Source organism: Pinus tabuliformis, chromosome 5_1 (genome assembly GCF_031772625.1).
Source record: "Pinus tabuliformis cultivar Carrire ecotype Pingquan chromosome 5_1, CPIR1, whole genome shotgun sequence".
NCBI lineage: Eukaryota > Viridiplantae > Streptophyta > Pinopsida > Pinales > Pinaceae > Pinus > Pinus tabuliformis.
In genome coordinates this window covers 643,446,894-643,470,753 of record NC_142305.1, presented here as the reverse complement: position 1 = coordinate 643,470,753, position 23,860 = coordinate 643,446,894, and the positions used below count along the sequence as shown (strand labels likewise).

The following is a 23,860-nucleotide window of genomic DNA, read 5'->3' as shown; positions in this document are numbered from 1 at the left end:
CTCAATTTTTGTGAAGTCATTTTGAGAAATACACTTCAAGGTTGGGCTGCACTGTATAAGACGGATTTCTTTTAGCTTTCGTTCCAAGTTTGAGGTATTTATTTAAATTTCACCAGGACTTACATATTACCTCGTATATTTTCTGAAAATTCCATTCAGATGAGGCAAACCACAACAAGAATAGAACCCTTGTATACAGTTTTATATTCTGTCAATCTCACTACTCACAACTGAACAGTTGCCTTATTAGTTGGTTCTCGATATTTACAGTTCGAAGGAAAAAAAATGTGTTTAATTAAAAGGCACAACGATCAAGGTTGAATGTTCCATGTCTATGCCAAGACCGTATTATATGTCTAGGCAACTTAAACTTGCTCAAATAACAACAGAGATAGCAACCTTCAGAAAATAAAATACGAACTTTAATAGATCTTGGTCCTTTATCAAATTACTGCTATATGAAGAGAAAGAAAATTTGCTTAAAAGATTCAAATCCTAAGAAGAAAAGTTATATGCTGTTTACTTAAAATCCATATTAGTTGCCAATAATACACACTAACATACAAGTCGCGGTGTAAATGCACTGAGTCAGCTCACTAGCACCTTCGAAGTCACTTTCCTGTATCTTTCATTTTCATACTTCCTCAATTTATGCTTCCCTGCTAGTGTCTCTCTTAAAGAAAGGGTAACTTCAGCCACCTCCGATGGAAGTTCTTCTGTTCGTACTATATAGGTGCCATATCCCACTCAGCATAGTATAGGACCAGCAAATGCAGTAAATGTCAAGTCAACTGCAATAATTTTGTTGCCACAAATGAAAGGCTGGCCATCAGCAATCACATTATCTACATCCATACATTGCTACTGGAATTTTTTATTTTTTTTACTAGCACCTCTTGAAATATACGACGAATCTTATCAAGAGAATGATATTTTGCTGCAAGCTTGCTACAACCAACAAATCTATATATCTCAGGCTTTAACAATGGCATTAAACACCAAGTTAACAACCCTTCCCCAAAATGCAGCCTTTAACTTAAAATCTTGAAACTGTGCCTGTCATAGAGCAGATAACAATATGCAAATTGTCTGACATGAGGACCTAATATCTCATTGAATTTTGTATCCCACTCTTGCACAGACTGCTCAAGGTTCAACGGATACAACCGATCCGAAATATGTTCAAGATTGATGCAAGCACTGAATGAATGCATGGATATTTCAGGCATCTTGCTTGATGATAGACACGTAAGGTCCATAGTTGAAAGAATGGTTATACGTGTCAATTCGAGGGAACCCGGAAACCACACGCTGTAAAATTGGCGCAAGGAGCGTGGCGCTAAGAGAAAATATTGGAATAAATCTCAGGCTCCGTGAGATCATCAAAATCTGGGGGAACACGCAAAGAGAATCCCTCTCCTCGGAACTGGTACCATGATTGTGTGTTTAAATGGCCAGCAAAATGCTTTAATTGGGCACATATTGCTTTGGGATATCATAAACAATGCTAGGATTTAGCGGACTGCTTTGTTGAATCCCCGTCGTTGTCTTCTGCTACTTCAGCAATATATGAGGGCTTGTTTGCTGAACATAATGCAAAAATCAGGGCTGCCATTATCACCTGTCTCCTTGATTAGAGTAAAGCATCATCCATGGAACCTGTGTCCTCAAATTGTGAGGAAATGGCTAGTAATGAGTGTTTTGCTACCATTTTATCCCATTCATCTCCCCAGATATTATCTTTCGTGGCGCTCTCTGTAGCTAAATTATCTACGATTCTTAGTCTTTCTGATTCAATCTTGCTTATGATGGCGAATTGAGAGATGTCGTAAACAGAAAACCCATTTGTATATTTACCACTAAGCTTGTTGCGTTTACCACTCGGACTATTTCTGATAAAGGCCAATGTGGGCTGGCCCAAAATCAAGGTACCCACCATTATTATTCCTCCTACAATGGATATATTACGGTTTTTCTCAGTTACTCAAAACCATAATTCTCTTTATGCCTAATCCTCAGCGGTCTGTCAGAAGTATTATAATGTTTGGGCCCGTGTTCGAATCTGAAATATTGGAGGCTGGAGCTGTATCGCAATTTATTTGGCTTCAATTGTAAGGATGAGGAGCTTCAGTTTTATCTTTAGGAGATGGAGTCGAGGTTGGGAGCGGTTTGTCTTTCTGAATGGGATGGAGGATGTTGTTTCCATGTTTATCTGTCCCGTTATTTCTCATCTTCCGCTGCAAATTTGCTTTTATTCGGCCTTTTGTCGAGTTCAAGCACATTCTTTCTTATTTCACAGTTGGATTTCCAGAATATGTGGGAATAACAGAATGACACAAGCACAATATGATCCAGGTCCTTTGTTTAAGCGGCTATTTATATACGTTGCGGTGTGGATTGCCTTGGTCCAGTTATCTTCTTCTATCACTATGACTGAAAGATAACTAGGGAAGACTAAAGTTCTATTAGTTGATAATGAAATGACATTGCATTTAGAAAACATTGAATCAAGAAGTTAAGAACAAGAAGGAAATTTTTTTTTTTTTTGGATTCGGCAAACCCATTTTAGCAAATGAACCCAGGCTGCAGTTATTGAGCACTAAGTTCTTTTATGCGAAGAACCCGGTTCATATGGGAAGTAACCGGTCTAGCAAATGTTCATAGCAACAAGGTTCTTATGGTTGTTATGGGAAGAACCCAATTCTTATGGGTTCGTCCCTGTTCATGGCAACAAGAATCCGGGAGAGAACCGTGAACCCATGCTTCACAAACTTCTTGAAATTATAAAATGTCACGGAAAATTCCATTCTGCTTTTAAAAATCAGTAAATCAGTTTCTTACGCAGCAACTAGCAAACACGAGATCCGATTTCTCTGTGTTATGCTAGAAACCCCTTTTTCTGTCCTTTACTGCCGTCTTCTTCGGTGAATTGATGATCTCTTTAGCAGAATGGTTTGCTTATACGGGAATACAGTTCCTTTCGATTTAACTAAGTAAATTTGCTTCCATAGGCCCAATCATCGCTTGCCTGGAACGTGATTTTAGTTCCTAGATTTGTGGTATGCACGTCATTAGCCTCAAACTTATTTGACACTTCAGAGCTCATTTCTTCACATCGATCTTGGAGCTCTGACATCGCACAACAAATACAGAAGTCTTTGACACATCTAGCTCAGCTATTCACGGGTAAGTCCTCTTAGCTTGTCTTTTGTAGCTTTTCTGTCGCTTTTTGTGTTTTCTCTTGTGTGAGTGTTGTTTGCTTGATTTTTGTGAACGCTTGTTGTCGTTTACATGCATACTAGCTTGTACTAGCATTGTTTCATTTTTCGTTAGCATCTCACTGTTGTCGCATGCATGAAACTGTTTTGCACGGGCAGTTGTCGATTCGCCACATGCATGTTGTTCTATTTTTTGAATATTTCATTCATTGTTTACATGCATGATCATTCACTCTTGCTTACACTAAATATCGCCATGCATTCACATTCACATTTGCTTTCAGTTCCCCATCGGCAGGTCTGGGTAGCCTTGGCCTGGACTCTGCCTCACCAAGACAACATTGCGCAACCTTGAGAGGGAAGGCTCTGTCTTCCCCTTAGAAAATTCACATTCTGCCCAATGATTGTCCTCTAGCCTTTCATTGTGCAATTATAAGGGATAGTGATTGTTGGCCCAAAAAGTTGCGCAATGCAGTCAATCACTGGGCCTGCAACCATTGCTAGCTGAGATTGCACATTGCGCAGTTCCAACAGCCAGCAGGCCAACCTGAAATGCACAATGCGCAATTCTAGCAGCCAACCAGCCTCCCAGACATCCCAAACTTCCTTTTGCATAGTTTTGGTAGCCAGTCTCCTAGCCTCCCAAGAAAAATTGTGCAATCCTTGCCAGTCAATCCCCAGGTATGTTGCATGTCGTTCATCAAATTTGCTTTGGTTTTCGCTAATAGATTTCTTGCCATGCATGTCGCTTTGGCTCTAAATCTAGCAGGTGTTCGTCCGCCTCTTAGCAGTTCAAGATCAAAGGCCTCCAAGAGAGAAGGATCAAAGGACACTAACGGAAGTGCAACTGGAGCAGCAGTTGAGCGAGTGTCCACAAGTTTATCAATCTATGAAGACACCAAGCTGATTGTAGACAACGAAATCAAGTTGAAATGGCAAGAGGTCAATGATGCATTTGCAGGAACATTTAGGGAATACCTCAAAGACTGCAAAGTCTATGTGAACATTCACAAGTCCTGCTTGTACCAGATTGAATGCATGTATCTCGTGCTCCCATGCATGGACATGATACATTGGATCGTCTCGCACACTGATCCTGAGACGATGACATTGAGCAGTATCAATGGGATGGAGATTGCTATCTTCAGGGCACAGGATTATGAGCAAATGTAGCATATGTCGAAGCCCGTGATCAGCATGGAGACTCCCTTTAGCATACACAACAGCAATGCCAACTCCAGAGATATCTTGAAGAACTGGTTGAAGGAGCCAGCTAAATTCAGGATGTTAGCCAACCAGGTCTAGAAGACGAAGATATTGCGGAAGGCGTATCAATACTTGGTCATCTTTACATGTTGCTTGTATGGCCAAGAAAGCACGGAAACCTTCCCACATAATTGGGTGATCACGTTGGACCAACTGGCCAAAGAAGGCAAACCAGGGAACCGGTCCAACATGTTGGCTCACCAGCTGAAGGAACCAGTAACAAGGGCTCGACAGTTGCCCAAAGGTACATGCAAGTAGAAATCTACATGTTAGCTTACATCTTAGATGCAATCTGTGCCCATAAGGAGTTTCGGGCTTGAATTGGGCATGGACACCGGCGGAGAAATCTGTGAATGCTTATTGTAAGATGTTGTCCGAATGTAGCTTCAGAGGAGTTATCACACAGTTGTCTGATCATTTTGTCACCCCGGTTTACAAGATCATATTTGAACAGGATCCACCCTGCATGTCGAAGGTAGAAATGGAGGCACTGATCGACATAGCTGATTGGTATGTCTCACCGTCTGGCACCTTCATATGGATGTACAATGCAGAGAAGCCTTTGCATGTTATACCGAAGTTTCCCTTGGAAAAACTCATCATGAAGGAAGTAGCATATCACATCTCGGTAGGATTATCAGCTAGGCTGCACCGGAAGAAGAAGGCACCTTGGCCCGCTCTTCAGTTGCGGATTGGATTTTACGAGATACAGAATTTCAAGCATGTGGATGTCGAAGCAGAGGAGATGAAGAAATATCCGTATAATCTGCATTGTCTTGTGAAAGACCATTGCATGAGACTACAGTTTAACTGGATCCATGGGGCATGCCATTGGGTGGAGGAATACCCATGGAGATATTTTTACAACTTCTCCAGACCCAATGAACCAGTCGGCCTCGTTGTGGAATGGTCAGAGAAGCAGCGTGGCATCGTGGAGAGCAGCAACAGCAGCAGAGGTAAACATACCAATGTGAGACAAGGGCAAGAGGAAGATTGCTAGCAACATGGAGGAAAAGCAAAGTTGCAAGTTTCGAGAAGACCCACTTGTGCAAAAATCAACTTTGGCAATAGAGGCGAAGAGGCAACAACGCGACAAGAGAAACGCAAAAAGGCAGAGGGAGAAACAGAGAATGGAGGAAATAGAAAAGGAGTTGCATGAGTTGAAGGAGAAACTCCGGAGGGAACAAGAGTTGCGTAGATAAGATAAGGAAGCGCAACAGGAACAGGTATAACAAGGGGTGCAACTTGTACAGACAGATGAAACTGCGCCCGTACAGAAGTAGACTCATCAGAACAACTGGCATTAGGCAGACAGGGTGAACCATCGTAAGAGCAAGAATTTGCTCAAGAGATAGAGCAAGCACTTGAACAAATGGATACGGATATGGAGTGATAGGAGTTAGAAAAAGATATTGACCTCATGCCTCACCATCAAGAGGTCGACCCACTAGCTTCACAACATCCAGAAGAGAAGCAAGTCCCAAGTGACCAAGGAGACACTGAGATCCTTGGAGATCACTCAGAAGGAGAGATGCACGACATTTCATTCGACGAGTCTCAACATAGAGTTGTGCAATCTCGCAGAGTGTCGACTTTGAAGGATCATACATCTCCTGTGTAGTTTGAGGAACGAGTGGTCGTGTTTGACATGCGCAAACATACAACAACATTAGCCGATGCTACCAAAGCATATGTCGAAGCCACTAGCTCGAGTGTTCGCTTCTTGATAGCTAAGAACGAGTGAATGGCTAAGGAGCTACAGATAGCCAAGCAGGGGGGAGAACTGGTTATAGCATCCGCCCGAGTAGAATTGAAGAAGGCAATACTGGATGAAGTATTGTCCCTTGACACAGTCCTGCGGGCATTGTATTCCAAGTTTGGTACCATGCATAAGGCAGTCGTCCATCTCAATGGTTGGCAGCAGCAAAGTGCTAAAAGAGCACGTATCCTATCGAACGTGCATGTTGTTTTTGATTACATGCAAACATGGACGATGAGATACAAGGGAGCCCTATTACACTTGCCTAAGATGATGAAGCCCAGAGCAGTCGAGTTGAAGGCACGCATCTGGAGTCGGATCCGGAACTATGAAGATCTCCTGCAACTCATCACTAATCTACAAGATTCCCATGCATGTGTATTCAAAAGTATGGATGTTATTGTGCGTGCACATTAAATCCCATCTATTAGGACACTCACCCAGGCAAAGACAAAAGCACAGGTCCGACTAGAGCTTGACTCATACTTTGACGAGTTGATGCGCATAGCCACCAACCCAGACTTGTCAATTAGTGTAGACACCATGCACAAGTATGTTGATGGTCCGGCCACACTCAAGACGATGATGCACATGTTATCAGACAAGTTGGACAGAGGAGCTCACGCAGTGTATTGGGATTCTATGGAGGCAAGAGTTCGTTTCCAGAAAGATGTCACCTTAGAGTACATAGACACCATCGCGAACTACCGAGATTGGAATCAGTTTGTTACCATCAACCACCATGAGGATGTCGAAGAGTTGGTCTTCCAATAGTTGTTTGAGTCATAGTGATGCCTTGCATAACTTGCTCAAGTCATTTTGTCCCACATGGGTACATGTGCATTGTAATGTAACGTCTTGTCAAGTGTAAGTTCAAGTGTCGATAGTTGGATGTAACAGTCATAGAGTAGATAAAGAGTCATGAGGGTAGATGAACTCTCACAAAGGAGATTGTCAAGGGCCACCCCATCCTTTGCTATATATAGTCCCTCATAACACATTGTACAGGATTTTGGTCAACCAAGCTTCCAATAGGACTATCTTAGAGAGATTGGAAAATATTGTAACGAGCCTTGGCTTCTCCATTGCATGGAGCTAGTATATCTCTTTGGAGGAGCAGGCGGTAGTCACTATAACGTTCCGATGTCAGAACTAGTGGTTAGACATGGATGTATTGTATGGCTGGAACTTAGACTTCTTAATATAACAGAGCCAACACGTTTCATGCATTTGTCGTATTGTATTTTAGCTATCTTGTTTACTCTAAATGATATATGTATATGTTTGCTTACACATGCATGTATAGCTATTTTTAGTATATGTATGTATGAATCTTACTGAAATGTGTTGTTGGTTTAATCATCACTTTGGATTGCTAGCTCACTTGCCTTCCATGTTGTGATGCATCTTAGCTCGTGTGTTCCCTTCTTAACTCCGTCTTGTCACAGGTTTCCAAGGGGCGCACTCACCTCACCCTCCGTGTGTTATACCGCTCATGCACCTTCCTTGACTTACTGCACATGTCACACCCTTGCTACCAACAAGGACATCTTACTTGCCTCTGTGTGAAATCACGGTCAAGGCGATACTGTGCGACCCATTGTTGGGACTCCTACACCAAATGGTCTGAGGTCTAATTGGGACTTCTTACCGGGGAGACCCCTTGACATGTTGGCAGGTCCAATACCGTCAACAGGTTCTTATAAAGTTTATTTTAGTCCTACATTTTTCTTAGGAGGCCCATTTTAGACCTCAAAATTTCTCTAATGGTGAATGCTTTCAGATAAGAATAGTGAGATCCAGGACAACAAATTCTATGCTTTTCGACAAAAACAGAGAGATTTGAGACACTCTAATGGAAACTGTCTTGGTTTAAGATGCAACGCCCAGTTGACACAGAGTAAGATTGAATTGGCAATTTTGACAATTTTGCATTTGAAAACATTAGAAATCTTCTCATGGATCTAATCTTGATGATGAACCACAGAGGTTGGTTCGAAATGTTGATTACAAAAATATGAATGCGATGACTCCGGAAGATAACACCTTACAAAATATAGATCGCATAAGCTTCAAATCAATAACATTAGAAATCAAGGAGGCTCTTGAAATTATAAAACATCCACAGGATATCAACAGAGACAACGATATCAAGAATAGTGGAAGTTGGCTTCTTTTAATCAAAGGGATTAGGACCAACAATACATCTCAGGTAATCTGGTAACTGCTCCTCTCCTATTAAAAGTTTCTGGTTTCATATTAGAGATTAAAAAAGAGGGGGTTAAAAATAGTTATTATTATGATTCTTAATAATTATTATTATCATTATTATTTGTAGAATTGAGGCTTCTGTGATCCATATCAAGTTATGAGAAAATTCTTCGGCGCAAATCACATTATGATATATTCGTCGACGCGTTTCGAACCAGCAAGTGTGGTTCATCGTCAGGACAAGTTGAAGAATCAGACCATGGCTGCATGTTAAATAGGGAGAGCAGATCTTCCAACAGCTAAGTTTGACTAGGAAATGGGACTAACGGCTAACTTTGACCAACCAATCAGACTCGACCGGATTAAGGATATGGACCAAAATTTATTTATTTTTAATTATAGTAATTTTATTAGATAAATCCAATCGATTAATTAATATCTATTATAATATACTCTTAGTTCTTGAATGTTAAATTAATAATTTTATTATAATGTTCAACTAAACTTGTAGTATTAATAATTAAGAAAAAGTAACTGTGTTGATGTCAAAATGTTTCATATTGTATTAATGATATCATGTATTTCTTATCTTTAATTCCTTCTAACTATAAGTATTAATAGATTTAATTATTAATCTAAAATTATATTATTATATTATTATTACTTAAAACTTAATGATCCTAAGTTATTGATGGCTTGTATATTTTTATAAGTGGAGCCTAGTAACTAAATATGTATATTTAAGTTATTTAATAAATTCTAGATTAGATAAATCTAGTAAATTTTAGGGGAAGGAATATGATGGAAAATTCCTAAAAAATAACTAAAAAGACAAAAAACCAAAAATTAAGGATTTATTACTCTTAATATTGATATTATAAATTTTATTATTATTGTATTCTTATAGTAGTATTATTGGTATTAATTTTAAACAGAAAGTATATCTTATTAATAGGGTTTAATAAATAACTTAATGCATACCTAATCATTCCAGCTTTTTTATTTATAGAAGATGGGAGACAAGGAGGAGAAGGCAGGTGCTTGATCCCTGCCCTCTCCTCCTAATCGGTGTCTTCCTCCTTGTCTCCCATCTTCTATAAATTAAAAAGTTGGAATGATTAGGTATGCATTAAGTTATTTATTAAAACCTATTAATAAGCTATACGTTCTGTTAAAATTAATTCCAATAATACTACTATAAGAATACTATAATAATAAAATTTATAATATTAATATTAAGAGTAATAAATCCTTAATTTTTGGTTTTTTGTCTTTTTAATTCTTTTTTAGGAATTTTCCATCATATTCCTTCCCCTGAAATTTACTAGACCTTTTTTTTTTCAGAAAGAAAAGCACATATATTATATTGAGGCAATATATACATCATATTCTGATGGATTTCATGAAGAAGACCGCATCAGAGAGTCTAATAGCTGAGAGGCCTATCAGAAGAAAAACATGAAGCAACACATAGGAAACATAATAAGAACTGGAATCACCAGTATCGCCAACATTGTCATAATGCATTACAGGAATAGGCACAAAAAAAAAAAAGAAGCCCACAACATCCCCCAGAAACAATCGAGGGCACAAAACCGAGATTTAAACGCCATACATACTCCACCCATAGACTTATCTAATCTAGAATTTATTAAATAACTTAAATATACATATTTAGTTATTGGGCTCCTCTTATAAAAATATACAAGCCATCAATAACTTAGAATCATTAAGTTTTAAGTAATAATAATATAATAATATAATTTTAGATTAATAATTAAATCTATTAATACTAAGAAGGATATTAAAGATAAGAAATACATGATATCATTAATACAATTCACTATGAAACATTTTAACATAAATATAGTTACTTTTTCTTAATTATTAATACTACAAGTTTAGTTGAACATTATAATAAAATTATTAATTTAACATTCAAGAACCGAGAGTATATTATAATATAGATATTAATTAATCGATTGGATTTATCTAATAAAATTACTATAATTAAAATAATATAAAAAAAAAAAAATTGGTCCATATCCTTAATCCGGTCGAGTCCGATTGGTTGGTCAAAGTTAGCCGTTACATGGTCAAATATAGTTGTTAGTCCCATTTCCTAGTCAAACTTAGCTGTTGGAAGATCTGCTCTCCCTATTTAACATATAGTGATGGTCTGATTTTTCAACTTGTCCTGATAATGAACCACCCTTGCTGGTTCAAAACGCGTCGACGAATATATCATTATTATTATTAAGTATTTATAATAATAATTATTAAAAGATTAGTTATAATAATAATATGAATAATTCATTTATAATAATAATTATTATTAGAGTTTTTGTATTAAGTTATAATAATAGAACTAATTTTATTAGATTTAATCAATTAATTAGTTAATAGATATTATAATTAAGTAATAGGGCGGAACCCTAACCCTAGTTTCTGTGCAGGCACGATTCTAACCATGGCGATGATCGGCCTGAGCGTTGGGTTCACGGATCTCTGACTGGCTGCATCGCGACAACTGCTCACGGGTTTTTTGGCACCTTGTTTTACTCTGCGGTCCCCCACCGGTCACTTTGGCGCACAGGCCCTCCTACCTTTCCGTTGGGCGGTCCCCTGGTCGGTTCTCTCTGGGGCAACTCTGTATCGACAGGCAGCATGGGCGACGAAGACCTCGTAGACTACGAGGCGGACCCCACGCCTCACCAAGACATCTGGGCGCATACGAAGAGGCCTACTATGAAACCTCGGAGTGTTGAACTGGCCTCTGAGACAGCTGCCTCCTCTCTACAACCACATCTGCCGCTCACAGGGAAGAAGAAATCCTCAGATTTCAACCTGGCCGACTTTCCGGCCCTTGAATGCCCGCCCCTTTCCCCTGCTACGCTACATTTATTGGGCTCCTGCTTACAGACCTCGCCTTCTTTCGACTCTCCGCTCCTGAACCCCACTCGCCCTGCCTTACCAAAGGCCCCACCGCCTCCGCCTCCATCGAATTCACATTCACCCTCCGTCTCATTTATGCCGCAGAACCAACAGGTTTCACCTCGTCCCCCCCATTCTCTTCTCCCGGGCACTAGCTGTATTGGACCTCGCTCCCCGATACGCTCGGGCTGCTTTAACACTCCTCTGCTCCCGGTTCGATCTGCGAGATCTGCACAGCATAGTTCATCGGATCCATGTCGTAAACTATTAAAGGACCTCCCCTTTGGTAAGCGCATAGAGAAATTGAAAAAAGGCAGGTGCCTTCGAGCTATAGATTCAGACTTCAACATCACCTTTGGGGAGGAAGCACAGTTGCCGGATGTGATGGAAACTGCCCGTAAAGTCCTGGTTGGTAAGGTAAGGGGACGTACCTACTCAGTGGAAAGACTCAAGCTATGGGTGGAGGAGATATGGGGCACTCTGCTCAAAGAACTTCTTGATATCAAGGTCCTCGCGAGGGGCTGGTTCGCATTGCACTTCCATAGGCCTGAATACACACAATGGATTCTCTCCCAATATTGGCATATCGAGTTAGCACCAGTCATGCTCAAGCGATGGGATCCTCTGTTCGACCCGGAACGTGAACAATTGGGGGCTAGACCCATCTGGGTTCGTCTTCCTGGTCTGCCCATGCAATTTTGGACCCCGTATGTTTTCAAGCGAATTGGAGACACTCTAGGCACCTACATGGAGCATGACAAATCCTATGAGAAAACGGGAATCATGACAATGGCCCGTATACTTGTTCATCTTGACACCAGGCCAGGACTGGAGGAGAAAATCACCCTGCATCACAGCCATGTCTCGCGCAAGCAACTGCTGGACTACGAAGGTGTACCATTTCAATGTCGAAGATGCCATAAAATTGGTCATCTATATAAGGATTGTCCACTGAATTCGGGGGTGACTTTCGAGGATACCAAAGGCCCTAGACAGCAGCCTACTGTGGATCAAAACATAGGAGTTAATATTCCTACGGAAGGGGAGCAGACTCAACATGAGACTCCTTCTAAGCTGGCTAGTGAAGGCGCCAAAAAGAACACCAGAAGAAAGGCTTCATCTACTCCTGGGCCGCCTCGTACTCGCTCCAAGACTGCGGAGGCTGCTCCTGCTCATCTGGGTAATGTTTCTATTCCTAACTGTTCTCACAATATTTCTGATGCTATGCAATCTGTTATACACTCTTCTTTGCGGTCCCCTCATATAGATCAAGTACCCCTTCCCTCCATCCCCTGCACCATTGCTCCTCCTCCACCCACCTTCTCTACCACACCCTCCTCTCACAAATTGGAACTGGGTCTCCCTGAATCCTCCTCCTCTCCGGTCGGATCTGGATCACACCCTTATCATCTTAGACCCCGGGCTCGATCCAGATTACTGGGTCTGGGATCATCCCCTGGACGTTACCGCAAGCCAAAGAGGGGTAGACCATCTAAAATCAACTCGGCCATACAAATCGCTGTTGCTGATGTTGCCCAGGGGCGACAGTATACCATTGAACGGGCACTTAGAGCTATTGAGCCCCTAACCTGCGGTCCCCCATGATCTGGCTCTCATACAATTGCAGGGGACTAGCCAACCCCAAAAAACGTCTGGCTCTGAAAATACTTATGTATGAATCAAGATGCGATATAATATTCCTTCAGGAAACCTTATGCACATCTGAGGTGGCGGTGTGAAGCCTACAAGCTCTTCTCCCTGGCTGGATATTACATGGATTGGATGCGTGCGGCCGATCTGGTGGTCTAGTCATTGGTATTAATCCCAGAAAAAGCAGGCCTCTCTCCATATGGGGGGGCAGAGGCTTCCTCGGCATGGACATATTCATGGGCGATTTGGGCATCCCTATCAGGATCATTAACATATATGGCCCCAACCAGAATAGGCTTTCTTTCTGGCAAAACTTTCTGAATGGCAATCATATCACACAGAATACAGTGCTAGGGGGCGACTTCAATTTCTCCTTAGGGGTTGGAGAATCCTGGGGACATCATGCTCAGAGTGATCCTATTGCGGATCAAATGAATATGTTAATTGATGCACATAGACTAGTGGATATACCTATGAACAAGAAGCTCCCAACTTGGCACAATCAGCGTACTGGTGAGGTAGCTCTGGAGCGGCGATTAGACAGATTCATGATGCATGAGGAGCTGATTCAATTGTTTCCCCTGTATAGACAATGGGTCAGCACTAGGGGTCTATCGGATCATCATCCGATTCTACTTCAGGTCAGCGATAAAAAATTAAAGCCACGTTCCCCTTTTAAATTCTTTGTTGGATTCCTCAAAGAGCCGGATTTCATCAAGATGGTCTTGAACTTCTGGGCATCACAACCTCCCCTGAGAGAGCAGAGGAAAGCGATGGATTTCTGTGATAGACTAAAGAAGCTCAAGGAATTGACTGAGACCTGGGCGAGGAGAAAGCGGATCAGTGATGAACAGTTGCTAAAGGACACTGAAGAACAGATAGCTCTATTGACAGATGAGAAGGGTACTGGCTACCTCACTGATGACTCGAAAACATTACTGAACCAGTTGCATGGGCAAAAAACAAGGATACTACAAGAAAAGGAGGAGCTGTGGAGGCTTAAAAGCAGAGCCATTTGGCTTAAAGTTGGAGACAGTAATACTAAATACTTCCATAATCTCGCTAATGGTAGCAAGGCATCAAACACAATTTGGAAACTGCCAAGTGAACCAGATGGATGGGCTACCACGCATCAACAACTTGCCAAATTGGGGGTTTTACACTTTAAGCACCAATTCACTGCACCGAATGTCATCAACCTACCAGACATCATCAATCTTGCAGGGCATTTTCCTCGTTTTGTGGGACAGGAGGACATTGAAGATATCATTCAACCGGTTACAATTCAGGAGCTGGAAAGCACTCTCAAATGGTTTAAAAAAGACAAAAGTCCGGGGCCGGACGGCTGGCCAGTGGAGTTCTATCTTGCTTTCTATGATATGCTGGGCGAGGACTTATTGGAAGTCATTGAGGAGAGCCGGATCACTGGGCACATACATCCACCTATGAACCAGACTTTCATTGCCTTGATACCCAAAACAGATGACCCCACATCCTTCAATGATTTTCGTCCTATATCATTATGTAATTGCCTCTACAAAATTATTTCCAAAATCATTGCCAACCGCATTAAACCCATTTTGTCCTCACATATCTCTGCAGAACAGTTTGCCTTCCTCCAAAATCGCCACATCCAAGAGGCTATTGGTACTGCCCAGGAAGCCTTACATTCCAAAAAGCTGAAGAACCTCAAAGGCATATCTCTAAAGATCGACCTTGCAAAGGCATTTGACAAGGTAAACTGGCTCTATTTGAAGATGATTCTCACCCATTTGGGCTTCCCCCACATGCTCATTAACTGGATAATGGGTTGTATATCTATTGTCTCCTTTGCTATCCTTATTAATGGTTCGGCCTCTGCTCGCTTCAACATCAACAGAGGTATCAGGCAAGGCTGCCCTCTTTCCCCACTACTCTTCCTTATTGTCATGGAAGGGCTTAGTAGGCTCATAGCTACAGCAAAAAGGAATGGAGACTTCAGCGGACTCAAAATTACTGATCAGTACTATCTTACTCATCTACTGTTTGTTGACGACATCTTAATCTTCTTGAATGGAAGTGTCCGGGATTCCATTGCACTAAATGATATTCTTCAACTCTTCTGTAAAGCCACGGGCATGGTGATCAACAGGGAGAAATCTACCAGGTCCACGATGGGGTGCACATATCAGGAATCTCAGCTGGCGACCCAGCATTTCCCCTTCTTGGAAAATAATTTGCTGGATGGCATCAAATATCTTGGCTTCAGACTAAGGCCGGATGGGTACAAAATTGAGCACTGGTCTTGGCTTATCAACAAAATTGAAAAAAGGATAAATTGCTGGCATCATCGTCTTCTGTCTAAAGCAGGTAGACTACTGCTGATCAAATCTGTTCTTGAGGCTACCCCAGTTTACTGGATGTCCCTTACATGGATCCCAACGAGCATTCTTCAAAAAATTCAACAAATTTGCAACAGATTCCTGTGGAATGGCAATAAAAAGGGGAAGATCGTTGCCTGGACAAGATGGTCATTGGTCACTACGCCAAAGAGATGGGGAGGGTGGGGACTAAAATCTCTCTCGGAATTTGCACAAGCGTTGACATCTAAGCAGGGCTGGTCACTTCTTAAACCGAACAGTTTATGGGCGGAAGTTATACACCAAAAGTATATTTGGCCCTCTAACATCATTGACTGGATTCGCAGACCCCATTGGAACCAACAAGGCATATCTGCGATCTGGAAGGCCACTCTAAATGCTATGCCTCTCATTAGAGACAATCTGCTATGGCGAATTGGTAATGGTACACAAGTCCGCATAGGCTTAGATCCTTGGCCTGGATCTGGGAATGCGCACCTACTGCCGGAAGGTTTGGTTCATTATCTCAACAACAGGGGCATAAAATATCTTGCACAGATTGGAGATCAGCAACATTCTTCCATCTTTTCACAGGCATGGATAACTGACCGTCAGTGGCAACTGACAAATGAATGGAACTCTAATTGGAAAGGCTACATACAGGCACTAACCGAATCGCACATCAAGCTACATGAGGAAGAGGATGAGTTAATTTGGGCGCCTGCCAAATCTGGTAATTATGCACCGAAGATTGGCTACTACAAGTTGATCGAGGCAAAGAATCCCGACATGCATAAAAACTGGTGGTCAGCTATCTGGCACCTACAAGCTCAACCAAGAGCTCGACTTCTCATGTGGAATAATCTTGCAGACAAATTACCAACTGGCTCCATCCTCAGGAAACGAGCATTTGCTAGACCAACATGGTGCGTCCTATGCAGAAAAGAGGAAGAAACATCTCTACACCTATTTCTTACCTGCGAGGTCACAAAGGATTTATGGAACCAGGTCACACAGGCCCTCAATATAAATACAACTTGGCAGGGGGCAGATATACCTACGGCCTGGGAACAGTGGTGGTCTGCTGTGGCTTCAGAAAAGTCTAGGAATTTACCGCTTTTGGTGTCCTGGTACATCTGGAACAGGCGTAATGCCATAATCTTTGAGGACTGCATGGTCAATTGGCACCTACTCCCACCGTCCATATGCGCGGCATACACGGAGATCCCATTTGAAAATAAACATAACACTCCCAAGAACATTATGCCTGAAATTATTAACAAGGATATGCCGTGGGCATATTTTGATGGGGCTGCACCGAGGCAAGGCTGTGGGGGGGGCATTCTATTTCATCTATCAGATTCACACTATTTTCACCTGAGAATGGGACTTGGTCCGGGCACCAACAACCATGCTGAACTAATTACTCTGAGACATCTTCTCTATTTTGCTTTATCCAAAAACTGTCGGCAACTTCACATTTTTGGGGACTCAAAGATTGTGATTGATTGGGCAAATAACAAATCTATCTGTCATGCATATTCTTTGAAACATATCTTGGAAGAAATTGTTTTTCTTAAAACACATTTTGACCAGATCACTGTTTCTCACATCTACAGGGAAAGAAATTCAACTGTTGACCGGCCCTCGAAAGAAGCGGCGAATCGACCTCTAGGAGATTGGCTGATCGAGGAATACAAACCAGATGGGATGCACAGATTTTTTCATCGACCATATATTGACGGCCTCCTACAGGGGGGCAATGACCCCATCTAAATTTTTTGCTATGCTATGATACTCATTGTATATAACAGCTACAGTACAGATCGTCCTTTTTTGCTATGCTATGATACTCATTGTATATAACAGCCACAGTACAGATCGTCCTTTTTTGCTACTGTATAGCGGATAACACTCTACAGCTCTGTTTATTTTGGTTTTTATTTGAGACATTGCACTTTCTCTGAGGGATACAGAACCATCGTATCTCTGTGGGTCTCTTTTGATGTAATTTTGTTTCTCTGAGCAGTGGTGAAAACCACACTACAGCATATGCCATTGGCATCAACAGCATGTAATTTCTTTTAATAGAAATTATGAACTCTCTTTCTTCGGAAAAAATTAAGTAATAATAATTATTTAAAGATTAGTTATAAGAATAATAGGAATAATTAATTTATAATAATAATGATAATTATTAGTATCATTAAAGATTTATAATAACAAATAAATTATTATAATATCATTTAGCTTAGTAATCAATTATTTTATAATTAACAATTAGTCACCCTAGTCATCCTATACTAAAAATAAAATAATTAAGTATCAATATTATTTATTAAACATTTACAATAATAATTATAATATCTAGTAATTAATTAATTAATTAAATCTAGTAAAATTAGTTATATTATTATAATAATTTAAATAGAATAAATTTATCTTTTATTAATAATAATATAGAAATTAATTATCATTATTAAATATAAATTTAATTATTATAATAATTATGAATCAATTAATTAACTTATTAATTAGAATTTAGATATAATAATAAATAAATAAATCAATGATGGTGGTGGTGGTGAACGTCCACTAAGACAAAACTTTGGTCTATTGGACCTAAAGAAACAAATTATTTAGTTTGATTTAAGATTTTATTCCTATGCTCAAAAAGCTTGGAGAGAAGTCTCCCAAGCTCACTATAATTTTGACATCGTAAAAGGCTAGGGAGGTCAGTGTTGCGACAAAGATTATGAAACTGAGATCTAATGTGGTTGTATGCGGGGCACTCTAAGAGGAAGCGGTTTTCATCCTCGATGTTCCTATTCTCACAGAGATGACAGATCCTTTCCATCCATGGTGTTTTAGGAACTACCCAACGACCTGTTTCACTATGGAGCTCATGAGAATTCGTTCTAATCTTCGCTATATTAATTTTCCTCTTTGAGCTAGTTAAAACAAAGAGATACTTTTGATCTTCTAGGGTGGGGTTGATGACCTTCTTATAATAACTTAATTTTCTTTTAGCTGCTAAATCTTTCTCACACCACATTTTTTCTTTGAACTTAGAAGTAACAATATTTTTAATGTTATTAATGTTTTCCAATGCATCATTCTCGTTGATCTTCGAATGGTTTAACTAGGCCCTTATGTCTTTATACCACCCCCGTTTCAGCCTTAGGTGGTTTTGGCTGGAATTTAAAGCTAGCTTAGGAAGTCTGTGATCTCCTACGTTATTGAGCTTGTGCTTGTACAACAGAAGCCTAGTCATAGCTAGGCTCTCGATAGGGGAAAGACCTACTTCTATAAGGAGAATAGGATAGGGTGTATTGCTTTTAATTTTTAGGTTATACGTTATAAAGCGCTTCTGGATTTGCTCAATCTTTCTCCAGGATTCTCTAGAGATGCTGCAACCCCAAACCTCACATCCATATAAGATAACAGGAGTGACTAAAGTTTCAAAGAGGAACTTATTTTTATCCCACATTACGAGGTTTGTCATTTTACAATTATTTTCAAGAACAAAGTAAGCTTTCCACCCCCCATTAATCCGCTTCTCAATGCTATAGTTCCAATTGAGTTTGTGATGAATATAAATTCCTAGGTACTTGTAAGAATACACTTCCTCCAATTTATTATTGTCATACATAAAATTAGCGTAAGTGTCCTTCTTGGATTTGATAATCATAACTTTTGTTTTGTCAGTGTTAACAGTCATACCCATGGTAGAGCAGAAATCCTTAAGAAGCCTAAGTTGCTTATCAAGATCAGATGGACACCTTGCGAGGAGAACAATATCATCAGCATAGAGAAGAAGGATGACGACTATCCCAGCTAAGATCGTGCTAGCACATCCTACTTCCTCTAAATAACCTTCGAGCTTGTCAATGTAAATGCCAAATAGGGTAGGGGAGAGGGGGAAACCTTGTTTAAATCCGATACTACACTTAATATCTTTTGACCACCCCTCATTGCTCTTTAACTTAGAAATTACGTTCTCATATAACCTTATAGCGTCAGCTCTCAACTCGAAAGGAACCCTTAGCTCTTCTAATCTATTCCAAAGGTTGTTTCTAGGAACCGTTTTGAAAGCCTTTCTAAAGTCCACAAAGCAACAAAAGAGATTGGATTTATCATTACGACATTTCTCCACAATGATCCTAAGCGTAACGAGGTGGTCTGTTGTTGAGTGATGCCTTCTAAAACCCGCTTGGCCATTAGCCTACTTACCTTCACTTTCAAGCCATATGCTCAACTTCTTTTCCAAAATGCTACCATATAACTTGGCTAAGAGAGGGCTGATCATAATTGTCCGATAATTAGAGGGGTTATTTGTATCCCCACTTTTAAAAATAGGGATAATGAGGCTCTCAGTCCATAGCTTAGGGAACCCTTGCTTGACTGCTTGATTGAAAATCTTGTGGATGTGGGGGATGAGGACAGGGCCTCCAATCTTTAAGATTTCCGCCTGGTAACCTTCAATGTCCTTAGCTTTCCCATTAGCCAGGCGTTTAACCCCAAAATCAATGTCTTCTAGAGAGAAAACTTCTTTTGTTGTGGGCAGGGTTTCAAAGTTATCCATGACATTTGGAGATTCATAAAGCTTTTTAAGATAGGAATTCCAATAGTGTAAAGTAATTTTATTATTATCTTTAGTTTTCCTAGTCAAAATCTGCGTCTAAAATTTCTTAGGAGCTACCTTAGAGAGGTGTAAGAGATTCTCTTGTCTTTTACGAATGTACTGCCTCTTTTTCCTTTTAGTTAGGGCTTTGTATATTTTTATCTTGCCCATTTTAAGATATTCATTAACAACTTCTTTAATTGCTCTCCTCGCACTTTTACAATCTTTGTCATACCATGGGTTGGTTTTGCTATTTCTTTTATTATTTGAAACTTCAATTGAGAACTTGTTAAAATAATATGAGAGGGTTGTAGTAAAATTATGATAGAGGTCTTCTATGCTTTCTATACTAGATAAAGAAAGCAAATTAGTTTTTAATTCATTTAGAAAGAGATCGTTTTTATTTCTATCAAAAATTAAGTTCTTTTGGCTATAAGGATTATTTTCTATGGGATCTCTATGCATGACAAAATTGAGAGTTATAAGTAAAGGCCTATGATCAAAGTCAGGCTCGTGGTCGTTTAAGATGTCAAAATTTATTATTTCGTTGTATAAAGGGAGATCGGAAATAACATAGTCTACTACGCTGCTACCAAGCCCATGGATGCAGGGCATCTAGCTAGAATTGGGCCACTTCTTTAGACTGTTGCAAATCTGTTTAACTAATTAATCTACTTAAACATTACAAAATTTGGCACATTATAATAACATTATACATAATAATAAAAACTAATCTTTTAATAACAAGAATAAAAATATTTAAATACAATTTATTAAAAATTATAATAAAACTTTAAACTTGGTTAATAATTGTTATAGATAAAAAATAAAATAAATAACTAATAAAAATTAAAAACATAAGAAAATTAAAAAGCGACCTCATCTCCTTGAAATTAAATTATCTTAATACTATTTGTACTCTCACTAAGCTCTTCTTCTATCATCATTCAGTAATTGTCCTAAAGATGGATCCTTGTTGAGATTTGAAACGTTGACAAGTATGATCGTTGTTGTGGGTACTCCCGAGATTCAATTAAAAGAAATGAACCACAGATGTCTGAAATCCAACATTAGCAATGTTGTTATTGTGCAGGGATAAATGCTTTCAGATAAGAAAAGTGAAATTTAGGACAACAAATTCTATGCTTTTCGAGAAAAATAGAGAGATTTGGGACACTCTAATGGAAACCATCCTGGTTTAAAATTCAACCCCCAATGGACATAGAGTAGGATTGAATTTGGTAATTTTGACCATTTGCAATTTGACAACATAAAAAATGTTGTTATTGTGTAGGGATTTCTGAATTACTTGAAGATATTGCGATCAAGGAGAATGACTCTCACAATCCTCCATGATATCTGTGGCATCATCAATCCTTCTCGGTAAGTTTTTCATATGGCCTTTGTTCCTAGATAAAAGATGTACAACACAACTCATCTGTTTCAAAGACAATGTCCATACATTTGAAATGTCATTTGATTGTTCAAAATGACACCTCTTCTTGGTCCGCCTGGTGCTGGAAAAACTACATTGCTAACAACTCTAGTTGGAAATCCTGGATCTCACATTAAGTTTAGGAATTACTCTAATAGAAGAAATATTGTAAGAATTGTAATCAAAAATTTAAATAAGCAAATTTACAAATCTGACATTGTTCTTTGCTATCAAATGTGCCCAAAACTACATTGCTAACAACTCTAGCTGGAAAGCTTGTTTGTGTCACAGTAAGTTTAGGAATTATTCTAATAAAGAAAATATTGTAATAATTGTAACTAAAATTTTAAATAAACAAGTCAACAAATACGACATTGTTCATTATCAAATGTGCCCATTTTTTTTTATTGTCTCACATTAAAATTAAACAAGTTTTCATGTAAATAAATTTTATTTCTTACAGAAACATTGTTCACTTTTCCTTTTACAGGTCAACGGAATTATATCTTACAATGGGCACTCATTAAATGAATTTTTGCCTCAAAGAACGTTTTCTTATATTAGCCAACATGACTTGCACATTGTTGAAGTGACAGTAAGGGAAACATTGGATTTCTTAGGGCATTGTCAAGGTGTTGGAGGAAAATACAGTTATTGTTTGTTTAGTTTTCTCTCAATGCCACACCATTTTCACTTTGAATATTAACCACATGTTTATGTGAGCCTGGAAGAACTTTTAAGATGTGAAAAGTAGGCCAACATCAAACCAGATTTGGATGTTGATATATTCATGAAGATAAACATTTATGTTGATGAGGAGTGGTGCTATTTAGTGCTTCAATTAATTCTTGATGATTCTTGTGTCGTCAATAGGGTTTTGGTTTGATGCAAAAGTTTGGTGTTTATTATCAAGATTCAAACCCTGAAAGACATGTTTTCCCCTGGTGGGCCTGTTTTTCCCGTTCAACCTAGCTATTTTTCCTGTTGAAACAGGTCTAAGAAAAACTTTTTATTTCAAAATTTTCACTTATTGCGGAACATATTTTTTTCTTATTGATGTAGGAAACTTCCATGGAGGGACAATAGACTGGCCTTATCACAAACTATGTGTTAAAGGTTATTCCTAAAAACCTTACGGGATAAGAATACATCAGGTTTTTTAGGCATATAGATTATTCACACAGATTGTCGTGTCAGGTTGTTGTTGTTGTTGTTGTTTGTAAGGCATATAGATTATTCACATAGATTGTCATGTCACGTTTTTGTTTGTTTGTTTGTTTGTTTTACATCAGGTTTTTTAGGCATATAGATTATTCACATAGATTGTCGTGTCAAGGATTTTATTTTTATTTTTATTTTTTAGGCATATAGATTATTCACATAGATTGTCGTGTCAAGGATTTTATTTTTATTTTTATTTTTTAGGCATATAGATTATTCACATAGATTGTCATTTCTTTTTTTAGATTCCGGGTTTGGACATTTGTGCAGACACAATTGTTGGAAATCAGATGTGTTGTTGAATCTCTGGAGGCCATAGGAAGAGAGTTACCACAAGTCGTCTAAGCAGTAGTAGTTCCTTGGCATGGCCATAAATTTGCATTTACATAATATCATAGTGCCAAAGCAATTTGCTCGAATAGTTACAGATTATTTGTACCAGAAAGCTGCATAAAACAAAACACAGATTTGCTTGAAAGGGTTAAAACCCAAAATGACAAATTCATGTAGTAATCCTCCATGGTGATTGAAGCAAAATCCTATGATATTAGATGAATCATTTGGAAGAATTATGTTGAAGCTTAACTCTGAAAACCCTTCACCCCAAGTACCCATGAATCATTTTAAGGGGCAAATATGAAATGGGTGTTGGACATTTGTGTAGACATAATTGTTGGAAATCAGATGTGTTGTCGAATCTCTGGAGGCTAGAGGAAGATAGTTACCATAGGTGGTCTAAGCAGTAATAGTTCCTTAGCACGACCATAAATTTGCATTTGTATAATATCATAGTGCCAAAGCAATTTGCTCAAATAGTTACAAATTCTTTGTGCCAGAAAGCTGCATAAAATAAAACACAGATTTGCTTGAAAGGGTTAAAACCCAAAACGAAAAATTCATGTAGTAATCCCCCATGGTGATTGAAGCAAAACCCTATGATATTAGATGAATCATTTGGAAGAATTATGTTGAAGCTTAACTCTGAAAACCCTTCACCCCAAGTACCCATGAATCATTTTAAGGGGAAAATATGAAATGGGTGTAAAAATACTTGCATTGCAAGATGTCGGGGGATACTTCTTCAATTCCTTGACCTCCTTTAGAATCCTTTTAGATGCCATGGCTACAACTTTGAATAATCCTCTCGGTGATTGACACAAAACCCTATGATATTAGAAGAATCATTTGGAAGAATTATGTTGA

At 39.1% G+C, this 23,860-nt stretch overlaps 1 pseudogene; it reads right to left on the bottom strand.

Annotated features, from left to right (window-relative positions):
• Positions 1-588: 588 nt before the first annotated feature.
• On the bottom strand, positions 589-1,259 carry LOC149166633 (uncharacterized; annotated as a pseudogene).
• Between the last annotated feature and the right edge of the window lie 22,601 nt (positions 1,260-23,860).